Genomic DNA, 16,472 nt, shown 5'->3' on the forward strand with positions numbered 1-16,472 from the left:
TTTTGATGGTGAGGCCAGCTGGTAAAAAACCAAATTACATAGGACATCAGCACTCATGTTGTCCTCTCGTAGACTCATACTTGGCTAGATTCCTTATACAACCCAGAGCCCAGGGAATGAAATCCATGTACATTAACTGTGTAAAACACTGGAAACACATCCGTGTCTGTTATCTTACTAAGGAGCAGTGAGGTGAAGCCTATGAGGTAGCTGGGTTGCTGCCTTGGTTTTAAAGTCATAAGATATGCAACTGAGATTTGTTTTTTTAATATCATTCTCTCATGTTCTTACTTCTTTATCATTACATACAGTATTATGATCTTTATTGTTGTCTTAGTTGGTTTTGGTATTCTATGTCTAAATGACAAGTATCTTTCCCAATGCCATTAGTCTACCTTTCATTTGTAACATTACACTTTATCATCTGTCTGTACTAGGGTTACTATTACTGCACTGAAACACTGTGACCAAAAGCAAGTTGGGTGAGGAGAGGGTTCACTTGGCTTACACTTCCACATAGCTGTTTATCATTGAAGGAAGTCGGGACAGAAACTCAAACAGGGCAGGAACCTCGAGGCAGGAGCTGATGCAGAGGCCTTGGAGGGGTGTTGCTTACTGGCCTGCTTCTTATAGTACCCAGGACTACCAGCCCAGGAATGGCACCACCTACAATGGGCTGAGTCTCCCCCATCAATAACTAGTTAGGAAAATGTTTTAATAGCCAAATCTCATGGAGGCTTTTTCTCAGTGAGTGCTCCCTCTTTTTAAGAACAGCAGTAGCATGGAGTGGAGCCAGCCCGAGCCTAGTGTGTGCTGCAGAGGGCAAAGCTGGAGAAGTGACCCGTGCTCCCCGGAGGAGTCCACAACATCATGAGCGAACCCCGACATTGGACACTGAGTCCTTTATCCTGCTGGGGTTTGGTTGTGCTTGATTCGAGTTGTGATTGTGCACTAGTTTTTTCCTCCTGACAAAGTTACTTAATTTAATTTTGATTATTGTAGGAGCCCACAATGGAAGGACTTTGAACTTTTAAAAGAGGATTTTTAAAGAGAGTGAAATTTTAATCTGTTTGAATCTGTCAAGACTGTGAGACCTTTAAAATTATTTATGTTTTTAATGTAAAATCTTGGAGATGAATAAGAAAGGTGTAGCTTAATAGGGGTGTATTTGTATGTCAAGTTGACAAGGGATCAGTTGCTCTGGCTAGTCTTAAGTCAACTTGATAAATAGACTGAAAAGGAAAAAACTCAGTTGAGAAAATGCCTGGCCTATTGTGAGTGGGGCTACTCTTGGGCTGGGGGCCCTGGATTATATATATGAAAGCAGACTGAGCAAGTCATGAGGAGCTAGCCAGTAAGCATTATTCCTGCATGTCCTCTGCATCAGCTCTTGCCTCTAGGTTCCTGCCCTGTTTGAGTTCCTGTCTTGACTTCCTTTGATGGTGGACAGCTATGTGGACGTGTAAGCCAAGTAAGCCTTTTCCACATCGACTTGCTTTTGGTCCCGGTGTTTCATCCCAGGAGTAGCAACCATAACTAAGACGTTCTCTCTGAGGGAGCGCCATGGATGAGTTCATTCGCAAAGCAAAGCCCACTCAGAAAGTTCTGAAGCATCTCTGTCTAGGTTAGTTAATAAAAAGGCTTCTCTTAAATGCTGGAGGCATCCAGAAAAGGAAATGCTACAGAAAAGGGTTTCATGGAGAGCCAGGCATAGGACACAAGCCTATAGCCCAGGTTTTCAGGAGGCTGAGGCAAGAGGACTATGTGAACATTGGAGTTTGAGGACAGTCCAGGCAGTAGGAGATGCCATTTTAAAAAAAAAGGGTAGATCTATTTTTAAACAACATTTGATGTTTAATACATGCTTATAAATATATACAGTAAGTTGCAGAGTTCTATAAAATATGTTTACTCAGGTTGCATAAACATTCTGGAAAGATAGGTAAGAAATTATTAATGAATATTAGTTTGCAAAAGGGAAATACGAGGTACTTTACTTTCTAGTTTATATTGTTTTGCCTTATTAAAATTGTTTCCCAAAAGAATGTTTTATTTTATAATTTACTAAATGCACTATGTGGCTTCTTTCAATTTTACATGTTCATCTTCCTATTTAGGGGGATTTTACAAGAGAGAAAACAATCCCAGGTTCATTTTAGAACTCATAGAAAATAGCTACAGGATGGAAATGCATTGTGAGACAAGCCTCCTGCTTTTGTGAGGGGATGGTACAATTATCATCTTTTACTATGTAGCAACCAGTAGACTCAAAGTTCAACTTGGGAAACTTGCAAGGTCTGTCTCCATTCTCCTCAACAATTTAGTTGAACAGAGTATTGTCGCTAACTACCTTACACATTTTTCCACTTATTAAATTTAAAAGATACTTTTAAAAAACCTTTAGATAAATAGAAGTTAAATAATCAAATATTTCTAAAATCCTTAGTGTGGGAGTTATGTGTGTATGCACAAGTATGTGTTCATTTGTGCTTATACGTCCTTGTATGTGTGTTAGTTGGATTGCCAAACTGACCTGTTCTAATTCTTACATTTAGTAATTGGAAATCTAACTATGTTTCTCACAACAAAAATGTTTTCCATAAAGAAATCAGAGTTTCAGCTTTTGAATACAATAATATCAACTTTTCTACCACAGAACAAATATGATTGCTTTGAATTTAAGCGTTGTTTTCCTTTGTTCTTATAACCTTTAACTATAACTCTAGGCATCTTTTGTGTTAGCAGCATCAGAAATGCACTAAGAATAGATAAAAGTCCATGCTGCTAAAGAACATTTTGAAACTGAGAAAAATAAATGCAGCAGAAAGCTACTTTTAAGTTCTTGAATACCTCCTATTTGTAAAAAATAGGGAATTTCAAACTTGGGGTTTTTATATTGCAGCCAAATGTCTACAAAATCTCCTATTTTTTCCCAAATTTTGACCTGGGGCACTTCACCCCCAATCATCACTTGTGCCTTCCATTCAACTAGCATCTTGTCAAATCTGGCTGCAAGATTAAGTTTCCCAATTCAGAATTCAATATTGTAACCCTAAGGATATAAGATCCAAGCTGGAACATTCTGTTTTTTTTAAACTGGATAAAATTGTTTCAGCCCAGAGACCAGGGTTGGCCCAGACCATGATGATGAATCTTCAAGACTGACAGTAAGTGAAACTGGTGTGATGGTCTTGGCTTGACTCTCGCGCATTAAGCAGCATTTTACATTTGTCCCAACTCTCGACCTTTGGGAGGACAGGTTGAGAGAATCTCATGTTCTCATATTATGTAAGGCTTACAAAATTAACTAGCTCTGTCAAAGTAGTGTGGCCTGCCATGGGCTGGCTTTTTGTGTCTTTCCCCACTCCTGCCTATGCTGGCCTCCAATTTTAGAGAAGTGGGGCTGAAAATCTAAGATTTCTTTTCCCATACATCTTCAGTATCGTTGAGGCTCCAGGTACCCATGCTTCTGTTTCCATATAATCCTTGTTTCTCTCTCTCAGAAAAAAGGCATTTTATTAAAGAAAAACAGCAAGAAAAAAGAAAAAGAAAAGAAAATAGATGTGAATTGTGCAAGAAACCCCCTTTTACTTAAAAGGGAACTTAAGCTGCCTATAAATGATGTACTTTGTTCTCTTGAGGGGAGTTTGCCTGAGTCCCAGTGAATGCTACAAAATCTTAACTTTTCAAAATGTACCTGTTTATCGAAGGCTCTGAATGCTGGACAAATGTTTTCTTCTTACAATAATTTCTAAATGTTCATGTAAAAGCAACATTGACACAAAATTAAGTCCTAGAAATACATACTGGGGTAAGTCACTACTATATAGCTTCAGAGCAGTTAGACTCTTGAAAAGCACTCCAAGGATGTCTAAAAAGGAGTTCTTTACTTCTGAAATTTGTATATGATGTCAACACAAAAGAAGCTTTCTTCCTTTAAGGATTTTATTTGTCTTAGATTGTTTTCACTATATAATCTCAATGACAAAGTCAGATCAACTAGTTGTGATATATATATCAGGGTCATTTCTGCCAGGCAGCCCACCAAGATTCACTGTTCACTTCTTACTCATTACTCTATTCTGGATCGCAGTGGAAAAGAACAGAATGGATGACAGGCATATGACAATGACAATGAGTGAAGAGAGTTCAATGCCAGAGCATTGGAGTGAGTTAGCCTTCTCATGAAAGGTGTTTGCTCATTTATTTGCATCTTTGACTCCAGGAATGGAGAGCAGGTAATTACATGGGTACTCCTTCACCCAGGAGCAACCTACCTCTCACAATCGGTGGCATTTAGATTATTCTGTTCATTGTCTATCCACCCCATCTGTGCCCGTGGATCCTTTAATTAGAAAAGCACTGCCAAAGACAGTGGTGCTGCAGTTGACTAGAATGGGAACCCAGGATCACCTGCTAAGCTGGCTGGTGAAGAAAGAGTCCTTCCTCTCAAGGGGTGTTTAAAGCTAGTGATAAAACAAAAGCTATTTCCAAATACCAGCTGGGTAGAAGAAAAGGGTATCTTATTATCTAAAGAAAATCTAGAAAAAAAATTAGTATAAATAACCAAAGGTGCTTTCGATTGTTATTTATATATGGTTTTTAATCTATAAAATGTTGGTTCTGCAATAATAATACAGTCGTTTATCCATAAAATAAATAAAATTAACATGAGCTTAGGTTAACCCAGGAAGTGAAGTTATCAGGTAAAAACCAAGCAGTTTTCACCCTTACTGACTCACACTGCTGGACTAGAAGATTAAGAAAATGTGAGATGAGGAATGAACTCTTCTTGAGACTGTGCCTTCCTTGAGATCCGTTCCTGAAAGTGAGACTCAGAAGAGACATGTAGAGACAGAGTGGCACAAATCTCTCCTCTAGTCTCAGAAGAGCTCAAGATCATGTAGCTCAATAGAGCCATTTCCGTGTGCTTGGGAAACAAGACATGAGTCAGCCATTGAATTCACTGGAACACACTGAAGCTATAAAGAGGTAGAAGGAAAGTAAAGGGGAAAGAAGGGAACAGAAAGGAAACAAAGAGAAAGACAGAAGGGAAGAGGGCAGGAATGCTGGCTTGAGTTTCTATTTAGAACAGCTATACAGTTGTTTAGCATAAATGCAAATTAATTTTAAATTTATGGTTTCTATTCATGTCCATTTTACAGCCAATAGTTACCTTTGCCCAAATTGTTTCTGTAGATCTGTTCCTTTTATCTTTGCATTTTATTTCCAACTTTACTTTCTGTTTGACCTGCTGTTATTAAAAAGCAAAAGGCTTAAGAAGCATAATGCAATTGAAAAGAGTGGTTTGTCCACATTTGCAGATAACATTCAAAGCTAATTTTGATAAAACCAAAGAGAGAAAGATGCTTTACACTGCCTGGCAACATTCAATGTCCACAGCAAGGCAAGCCGGGCAAAATCTTTCTTCCCTGACCTCCAGCTAGTGCTCAGGATTTCACAGGCAGCTCAACACAGGCAAACTTCTTTTCACATTCTCCTGTCACATATTATCACTGCCCGAATAAAACGGCTTCATAATTTACATGCCCACTTTGGTTTTAAAATATTCAAAAGACAGTAAGAATTGATAATAGCAGTCAAGAATCACCTAAGCAATGTTAGACTGGCCTCTGAATTTCTATCTATTGAAACATTTGACATCTGTAAGAAGGACCTAGCACAAGCTCAGTACCAGGGAATCTAGCACCATTCTGTTCCAGAAGAAGAATCTTTGATTAAGTTGTATTTTACTAATATACTAACCATCTATACAGCTCCATGGGAAGTGTTTTTTCAATTAAATGTGAGCAATAATAATTTCATATCCTGAAATGTATACATTTACTGGGGCAATAATATATCTGTTTCAAAAATGTCACTCAGATCCATGTGACTTTTCCTAAAGTCTATAGGAGTCATATTTGCACATGTAAGACAGTTAGGTGAGCCTTGCTCCCTAGGCAAATTCTCCTTCACAGCAGCTTGGATGTGCCTCACGTAAGCTCACTGTTCTTGGAAAACCTAGATGGTTTTCTGGAACAAGAGAAGATGTAAATACATCTATATTTGAGTTGTTTTGATACTAAAACATGACTTTTTAAAACATGTTTTAACACCAGAATGTAAGTGTGAAAGAACACCCACTTTAAGATGTTGCCACAAGTCAAGTGCAGGACACAGTCAGAACAGCATCTCAGCCCCATTCACACGTGCTTCTAATGGACAACTGTGAAACACTGCAAACTTCATAAACCTGCTTGAAAAGAGATCTGTCTTCCAGAGAAGGAATACTGCAAATGCCTTTCAATATTGCAAGAATTTTGAACAGTTCATGTGTTAATTCCTTTATATTCTAGCAATGTCCTATGGAATTGTACCTGTGACCCAGTTGTTTCTTTATTACTGGCAAACTCTTAAATATGAGTAATAAACACTTTAAAAAAAAGAAGTCTACTTTGTTGTATCTATTTTTAATGCATAATTTAATATCATCTATTGATAATATTTGTTAATCAGCATACAGACTTGTACTGACCAGCCCTCAGGGCTACACATCAGCGTGGTCGATCTATCAGTTTCTCTGGGGACCAAAGTGTCAGAAGGAGAATTGGGCATAGTGACCAGTTTCTGTGAGGTAAGCAAAAACAAAACAATAAAAACAGCTGAGATTCTGATGGGCTAATCTGTCACTCAAAATCACAGGTCTACAAACGAGAAAAAAAGGATGTAAACGTTTAATGACCTTAAGAGGTGGGAATTTAAGCCTTTATTTATAAACGGTAATCAAAGTCTCCTTCAACTGCCGAGCTTGAAGTTATTTGAAATCATCTGAAAGATAACAATCCAGCTTTGGGAATGAGGGAGCTTGCTACAGATAATTACTATCAAAAATCTGATTTGATTTCTAAAAATCGTATGAATGAATCAAGTTTCTTGGTGTTGATATACTAGGCAGGGAGCTTGTTCTTCCAAGTCTAGACTGCTTAATTGCTTGCTTGAGGGAGGGAAAACCCTGGGGGAGAGGCACATATGAGTAATATCTGTGTGGAGCCAGAACTCTCCCAAGCTACATCATGGCCAGTAACACAGGCAGGTCTGCTCTTCCCTTCCCTCCAGTGCAAGTGACCAGAGATATTTGATCCGAGAACTGAATGAAAAGCGAAGCAAAGCTGGCCACAACCATGAGTACCATCCGGTATTTTGAGCAGAAAACATAGCTCACTGCTGCCTGTTTGTTTTTCCCACCCAACGCCATTTAGAAACAAAAATCAAAACAGGAGGGAGGCAAAAATAAATACATCAGTGTGTATTCTAAACAGAAGAAGCAAACATTTGCATTATCAGACAGGATTGTCCACACCTGCTGAATAGGTATTAGAAGACATTTAATCAAAGGCTTGTAAACAAAGCATACCTTGCTGCCTATGAGGGACTGCAAAGTAGTAATTTTTTTCATGTTCTTTTCCTTATTGTTACAAGGAATCATTTGAAGAAATGTTCTTATTTTACCTTAATAGTTAAAATCAATCCATTTCAAGTGTTGGTCCCTTCTATTTTTGTCTTTATAAACACAGATCAAATTTAGGCTTTCATAGTATATATCAAAGACTCTATGGTATTTACCCCTTTCTTTAGATATTTTTGCTTCAATTTCAAATGAAAAAACTGAATATTCCAGTGTGTGCCTTTGAGCATTGCAATTCTTACAATCTTAAGAATAATCACTTCTGCAATTTTTATCTTAACAGTAAGGATGAGTTTTTTAAAACAAATAATTTATGAAAAATAATGTTATAAAATGCAGCTATTTGGTTGCAACTATTTACAAAGTATCCATAGCCAGTCCTTTAGATTTGCAGTTTCTGGACGTAGACCTTAGGAAATTCCTGGGGACACACAAGATACAAAGCTAAGGAATAAAGGCAAGGAGTTAAATCTCAGCAAATCAGAAGTCTTGTATTTGTAAAATACACACTGATTCGTTTTTAATAGTACAAAATGGAGCCTTTTAAAAGTATACACATTTATAATTAATTCCCAATAAAAAATGAAATAAACTAAAAGTACTCCTTCCGATTTTTTTCAGCACAAACATATACAGAAGGAAATCACACTAATTTCTCCTGGTACTAACTGCAGTAACTACTTCATGGAGAAATAGAACATGCAACTGCAGAAAAGTTTTTATTAAACAGGTCAAGCCAGATGTCATGGGTTCAAATTTTAATCATATACAGAAACTTACTTTAACAGATTCTTACTTAATTCGCCACTACAAAAGTATCTGGGCTCCTATTGATATACTTCTGTCAGCAAACACTTGCAATGCAGCAGGTATTGGCAGTATATAAAATTAGTTACATATTTTCTCCTGACAAATCTATGCATACAGCCTTCACTTTATAATATGCCAACAGAACAAAAAACAACTTAAAGGTTTAAAAGAATGTTTTTGTTTCTATTGAAAAAAATATATACTTCTTTTAAAATACTGTGAGCTTGTGGAAATATGGTATTATATATCTGACATTTTCATCTAGAAACGTGTTACGAGCCACACTGGTATTAGTAAGTCATATGCCTTTAGCCCCCTGAAGTACTTCGCTCTAATTTTGTTGAAAACAGAGTAAGAAGGAATTTGACTATGATGCAATTAACATACAGAAACACATTTCATGTCCTCATCTTGCCAGCTTGCCCAGGCTGGAGAGTGTGCAAAAACCCCAAAACTTTTTAGAGTTCATAAATATTCGTAACCACATTCTGATTTACAAGTTAACAATTCTTAACCAAGCATAGAGAACTTAGAGAAAATTTCAGCAAACAGCACATTTAAAAGAAAAACCTGTATATATTGCTCTATTTTTTTTTTTTTGCACACCCCACCCCCATCACAGAAAAGCTCCCTCCAGCAGGGCACATCCTTCCTTTCAGCACTTCAGTTATCAGAAGGCAAATGAAAAGACAATGACCTTTCCTCCTCTCATTTAGCTTACAACCCGAACACTTAAGCACAATCATAAAGTACCGATTTAACAGAAAACACCAGACAGAGAGAGCAGGACTCACTGACCCATTTGGAAGACAAAGACGACAGAACAGCAAAGCTCTAAAAATCAGCTTGTGAGGCCTCTGAGAGAGATTCTTCTGGCATTTCATCACAGCAGCCCCAGACCAGTTCACCTCCCTGGATACAGAGAGGAGGAACTAAATAGAGCTGTTTATTAAAGCTGGTGTGCTGGATTGCATTAGGAAGCGCGGGCAGGCCACCTGGACCTTTCAGATTGTGGCGGTGTTTAATTTGCAGCCTGCCCCTCTGCAGCAGAGGAGGCGATGGCTACTACTACATTTGCCAGGCTCAGTCACACACCACCAGGGCTAGGACTAAAGAAAGGCACTTGTATTTGTGTACTTGTATTTTCCATACAGAGAGAGGAAGATAGAAGAATACAATCCAAGTGAAAACATTGAACAGCACAATAAAAATTTGTAACTACTGCCTGGGAAGCATGGCACTTTATTTTCTTCTCATACTTTATTTCTTTCAGAGATCACAATCTAAGCAGAAAAAAATAAATAAATGCTTAAAATGAAAGTTTTTCATATTCAGCCCAAGTCATAAATTTGACACGCTCTTTGAATTTCTTGGTGGTGGTTTTGTTTTGGTTTCTGTTTAAGAGCATCACACTGAAGTTTCCAGCTGAGCCTCCCTAGCCAGATTTAATGGGTGCCTTTTGCCTTTCGCACTTTCAGCGCTGCGCTGGCAGGTAGCTGAAGACACAGATAGAAAGATGGTACAGTAAATATGAATTATGTGAATCATATGGTGAGACCCTTGTGGAAAAGGGGGAGTTGAGAAATGGCTGACTCCATACCTGACCAATTACAGCTTGCATGGTCCCCGTGTCCTGCTGCGCTGGGAGATCGCAATCCATCATATGATGTCTTTGAAAAGGAGAATGGGGGTTTCTGGCATGCATCTGTCAATCAACTTCTGCACTCACAACCATCACCAAAAGCAAGGGGGAAAAAAGTCAAGCTGCTCCACCAAATAGGATGAGACTGTCATGTGACCTCCGGCAGACGCGCACACACATTCACTACCTCCATAGAGCGTAAGAATTTTCTGTAGATATGAAATGACATTGACAAATATCCAATACCAAGTAAATAAAGTGAGACAAACAGCTACTCACCAAAGACAAAACGTTAGCTGTAATCTTCTGCTAAAGGTATATAAAAAATAAAAACGTGAGGATTTTTTTAATGCTCTAGAAATAGGTTTTAAAACAAAAAATAATGATTTCATGTGACAATTCAGTCCTTTTATGACATAAACTTTTACAATTATAATTCACTGCTGGACTTCTCTTAAGCTATCCCTTGTAATTTTATTTTTAAAACTTCTAAACGACCTTTTGATGGTATGCAGTAACCTCTGTAGTTATATATAAAGTCACCATTATAGAAAATTTTAAACTATTAACCATTACGTATCAGTGATGCCCTGATATTTGTTGATTGGCAATGGATATACAATCATTTGTGTAAACTGTGAGGAATAGTCAAATATAAAATATTCAAAGTGTGTAAATAGTACTCACTAAATGTTTTGTCTTCCTAAAGGTTAGAGGAGGAGTTACTTGCATCTCATCCAAACTGAGGTACCGTAATGGCAAATACTTCCAGTTTTTCCCCATTTAAATAAAATTATTTGACCCTACACACTATAAGACATATTGCTGGTGTATTGTGGGTCATCTATTATAAGACATGAAAATAACCAAGTAGCTTTTAACCCTCTCAGGATTAAGAACCTCACTTTGAAGACAACCCTACAGATAGTGCACACTTGCTATAAGAAAAACCCAAACCACAAATGGCACCACTCATTTAGTGACTTGTGAGCTAATGGTTCTATTTGTCTGCTTTTTCGATTAGAGATCATTAATTAATGTATTTTACTTAACAAAAAATAAAAAGAAAGAAAGAAAAGAAAAGAAAACCACCAAGATTTTGTTATAGAATGAGAGCTATTTTTAAGATTCAAAACTAATGTTAAACTTGATCAGAGGTAAAAATAAAAGAAATGGTTAATACACAATTCGCAACACACACACACACACACACACACACACACACACAACCAGCATCCCCAAGCAGAAAGAACCATGCCACAAGTCTTGAGAACTGCAGATTGGAAGATGTCACTAAACACCATTAGAATTCTCTAGGTCTGTGCTGAAGCCTCTGTCCTGAGACTTGAGACAGGAACATCGATTTGGCAGGATGCTTCTCAGTCACCCTCAAATGAGGCCTTGCCTGGAATTGTGTAGGGGAGGTGGAGGCTGTGGGGACCATCTGCTAAGCCAAGGAGGAAACCTGCAGGGACTGAGCCAAACTTGTTCTGTCAGAAACCTTCTGGCTGCGGAAGCAGGGCGGGCCGGGGGTGGGCTGGAGGGAGGGTAAGAGGGCGGGAGGCGGTAGTAGGCTCTGGGAACCACACTGTACACTCCAGGCAAACAGGCAGAGTGATGGGCGGGCCCGGTTGCAGGGCAGGCAAGCTGAGCATCTATCCAGACCCTGGAATTCTGGGGACCCGCGGCCTGGAGTGGCCCTGCAACCTTTGGGCGCCTTGCAGCGCGAAGTGCCCTGTTCTGCTTGGAGCCAGCCCTGAGCCAGCTTGGTGAGGACACCTGTGAGCTCGCTAGCAGCAGGTTCCCTCTGGCTATCTCTCTGGGTGTTTGGTGTCCCCCCCAGGACCTTAGCTTCCTGTTTCTTAACAGGGTCAAGAGTGGGGGGATGGGAGTCAGGCTGTAGTATGAGGTGGACACCTTTGAAGCTCCTTTTCCACATTTTGGTGTTTACAACTGGCTGCAGGACACCGCTGCTTGTTCGTAACCTGTCTGATATCAGCTGTACTTACTGAGGGTTAGCCTCCAAGAGGGCCTGAGCCAGACACTGCGAAACCCTGGCTTAATTCGTTATCTTGTTATCTTCTATCGAAAATCCAGGGAGCCATAACAGTTATTTCCATTTCACAGATGTGGCTCAAAAAAAAAAAAAAAAAAAAAAAAAAAAAAAAAGCAAATGAAGGTGCAGTGATTTAATGTTGATTTGAATCCAAAGATGAAACGTCTATGAAACCAGAGTCGGCTAACATTCCAAATAATGCCTACTTTATATTAGGCACTTACTTTTTCAACATCTATTTAAGGCAAGCACTGTATTCAGTGCTGGAGACACAATAAACAACGCAGGTTACTTTTGAAACAATAAAAACAAGCTTAAAGATTCATTTTTGCGGAAATTGTCTGATTCTGACTGCTGGACGACACTTACAATTCTAGAATGTCTCATATAAAGGCACTCCTCCATCTACTACCTATGCTGGGTGGGTGTGGCCCCGGGCTGATGGCAGAGTCTCTGAGTCACAACTTTCTCATTTTATACCAGAGATAATAATCCCTTAAGGATTCTAGGAAATGTTTTGTGGGAAATGAATTCTGCCAGAGACTGTGAAAGACCACATGTAGATGGTAGAAATGTTTGGGTTGCGATATAAAGGGAGGGCACTTCCTGCTCCACACAGGAAATAGCATGGTCTGTTTCCCACCTCCCAGCTCCCAGTGTGAGTGGCAGGCATTTCTAAGCCTCTAGGAGCGAGGAGCAGGTGACAAATGGGAAAGAGTGGGAATGGAGAAATTTGCCTCCAGCTCTACAGTAGAATTTAGGAAAGTAAATCCAAGTAAAAACTAACCTACCTTCTGCATTCTCCTCTCCTCATCCAGTTGCCTAAAATCATGCATCGTTGACCCATTTCATCTCGGTGCAAGGAGACGTGGAGCTGCAAACATAGACCATCTTATAAACCATATGGTATGAGCCAGACCAAAAGAGGCTTCACCATTGCCCCTAATTCTAACACACAGTTCTTTTGGTTTGGGGATTATCTTGATTTCTTAACGTTAAAAAACAAAGGATGCAAAAATAAAGGCAGAACTGAGACCAAGGTACAATCTCTGTATTAGGTAGACTCTGTCTTAAGATTCAATTGATGCTTTGCACTCTTCAGAGATAAGAGGTGGCGTACATCGACACTTCTTCAGTCCAAGGACCAATAACAGAAAACACTGTGGGTGCATGCTTGAAAAAAATTCACCAACAAGCATCTCCTGCTCCTAGATGGAGCACATTTCCCTTTATTCTAATGGGATATGTAAGTTTACATTAGCACCCAGGAGCCTTTCTGCCATGGAGATCTGCTTTGTGTCTCTGCTGTTATTTCCTTTTCTCTTTGGTTGCAATGGTACCATACTTGCCCTTTCATCTCCCATTCCTGGATTGCTCATACTTCAAACTCACACTTAAATTTTTGATCCCTGAGAGATTGGCCTTACCATTTCCTTGAGTTTTTTCCTAGATCTTCTCCTTCCAGCTAATGTTCCCTCAGTCTTTCTCCCAGATTACATATTACAGCACAGCACTTTGTATAATGTGGTTTCTTGAAAACCGTCATGGACGTGATACCATGTAGTGGGAGTAAATGTGTGTGGTCAGGATTCCCTTTCCACAGTCGTTGGTTTGATCTGCTTCACTCTGTCTTGTTTTCAAGGTCTTATCTTTCACAATTGTTCTGCACCATCATACTCTGGATGATCTATTGCTTTGTTTATTTCCACTACTTCTCCCCAACATCACATTTTTGTCTAGACTTTCCTAGTTTGAAGATACTTCTCTGGGAGGGTCCTTTCCATCACGATCTGTTCCTTAAGCCATATTGCAAAGCTTTGCCCTCCACAGGGCACTGACCAGCATACATAATCTGTAACATGGGACCCTTGGTTGATCTTATTTTCATATTTCTAGAAAATTGAACACAGGAAAAGTATCACAAGCAGAATGATGACAGTAGAAAGAGGAGAGGAGGGAACAGCCATCATCTCAGGACCCAGGAAATACAGAATTGAGAGGGCTTTGATCATACACAACTCAAACACCAAGAGTTGGGAGAAGTTGTAATTTAAAGTTTTCTTCTAAAGTATAATTTGGGAGCATTTTTTTTTCCTTCACTCCTTGAGAAACAGTGACAAGATGTTGCCTTTAGAATGGATAGCTGAGAAGTGGCTCAGGAGCCTGTTGATTCAGGACAGGAAGCTCCTGAACTATACTACACATCCTCTAATTATCTGACCTCTGACTTCCCTGTCTTTTCTAACTGAGAACTGGGTATTTCGAATGAAAAACAAACAAACAAACCGCAACACAGGGAATTAATACCCCCTTTCAACTCTTATAGTTGCCTTTTGTTACAGCTTGACATTTTTGAATACATTTCCTCCTCTAGAATCCACTAGAAAGAGGCACTGAAGCAAATGTTCTTGGCCTTCGCAGTTCTTTGAGCAGTTTTGATGTCTAAACCTAAATGCTAACATAATTTCTCATGAAGGTCCTTCCTGGACTGGTGTAGGCTGGATGGACAACTTGTTTCCTTAATACTGTGGTCCACCAGGGGACTTTCTTACCTTTATTTCATGTCTCAAGAGACATACTCCTGAACAAAAGTTAACCAAGGTGTTGATTAACTCTTAATTCTTCATACTGGTAGATTTGAAGCATTGAAAGCTGTACGCTGTTTTAAAGACAATCACTTTGAAATGGTTATCTGAATGGAAGCCAATTCATCAAGAGAACATCACCATTCCTAGGTCTTCCTTTGGAAAATTCGCTCTTTTCTAGCCTTTTCTGTAATTAAGACCAACACCAATCTACCACCACCATAAGCCAAGGACTAGTTCCTAGGAGCCAAGACCAAAGACCCAGGATTCTAGAGGTCATTTCATGAGATGCAGAAGCTAAAATTGTTTTTCCGAATGACACTAATAAGTGACCTGCCTCTGTCATGCACCCCTTCTGAAGGATGCACAGTGGTGTTTCCTTGGGGCTCTGTGTTGTATGATTTGCCACCAGCCTGAATGAGGAAGCAGGCATGAAACTTCCAAGTGCTTTCTGGTAACATATTCCTCAAGAACTGATAAAAATTTAACACAGTGCCATGCTTCTCACTGTTGTTGTTGTTTTCATTGTTTGTTTGTTTTTAGGAGAAATAGTTATTTCCCAAAGAACATTATTTATATAGCATAATTAAATATATTATTAGATGTACTTTTTCTAACATAACCAATATTAATCAATATAGACTATAAAAACAAACACTGTGAGGAGTTCTAACCCGTCTTATACTGGTGTAAAGGCATCTGAGGAACAACAGGGAAGTGAATCACAGCAGGACTTTCCATTCCCACACAATACCTAAGTGTTTCCTTCACACTACCTCAGCTACCTCCTACCCACCCCAGCACTTACTTGCTTTTCTCTTGCATTCACAGAATCTGGTGGAAGCATTACATTAAGTATTACAAATGCAGGATTCTTAAAAGTGAATACACATAAAACAATAATCTTGCGTATGTTTGAACTAAGAGATGCAATACTTCCTAGGAAGGAATATTGCAAAAAAAAAATTTTTAATTAAGGTTTTTAAAGGTTGTTTTTGTTTTGTATTTTTAAGACTATGTGCTCATGAGCAGCATCAAACCTATATCTCAGGAATTCAAGAGTGCCTCTAGAGGAAGTGACATGGCTTCAGTAGAATCCAAAGTGTCCATAAATGTCTGCTTCCATTCTAGTTTCTATTACTGACTCTTTTGTGATACTGGGCCTAAATGAAGATGTTGGAATTTTAATGTGTTTCTCTGTTACAGTTTGCAAAGATAAAAACCTCTATGCCAGTTGGTACAGAGAATATGAAATATGAAAATATATCATTTTAGACATAATTGTAAAACTATAGTTAAAACACCAAATAAGTAAGGGAAAGATGGAAGGATCCAAAGCTAAATGTTTTCTTAACTATCTGGTCATGTTGTTGAGGAGTATGTAAGGGGGGAAGTAAAGAAATGGCCAATAGTGATATTTTGACTTCTTCCTTTCCAATTTGTATCCCTTTGACCTCCTTTTGTTGTCGAATTGCTCTGGTTAGGACTTCAAGTACTATGTTGAATAGGTAGGGAGAAAGTGGGCAGCCTTGTCTAGTCCCTAATTTTAGTGTATGATAGTATATATAAGTGACCCTAAAAATTCCACCAGAGAACTCCTAAACCTGATAAACAACTTCGGTGAAGTAGCTGGATATAAAATTAACTCAAACAAGTCAATGGCCTTTTTCTACAAAAAGGATAAACAGGCTGAGAAAGAAATTAGGGAAAGAACACCCTTCACAATAGTCACAAATAATATAAAATACCTTGGCGTGACTCTAACTAAGGAAGTGAAAGATCTGTTGGATAAGAACTTCAAGTCTCTGAAGAAATAAATCAAAGATCTCAGAAGATGGAAAGATCTCCCATGCTCATGGATTGGCAGGATCAATATATTAAAAATGGCTATCTTGCCAAAAGCAATCTACA

This window comes from Mus caroli, chromosome 13 (genome assembly GCF_900094665.2).
Source record: "Mus caroli chromosome 13, CAROLI_EIJ_v1.1, whole genome shotgun sequence".
In the NCBI taxonomy this organism is placed as follows: domain Eukaryota; kingdom Metazoa; phylum Chordata; class Mammalia; order Rodentia; family Muridae; genus Mus; species Mus caroli.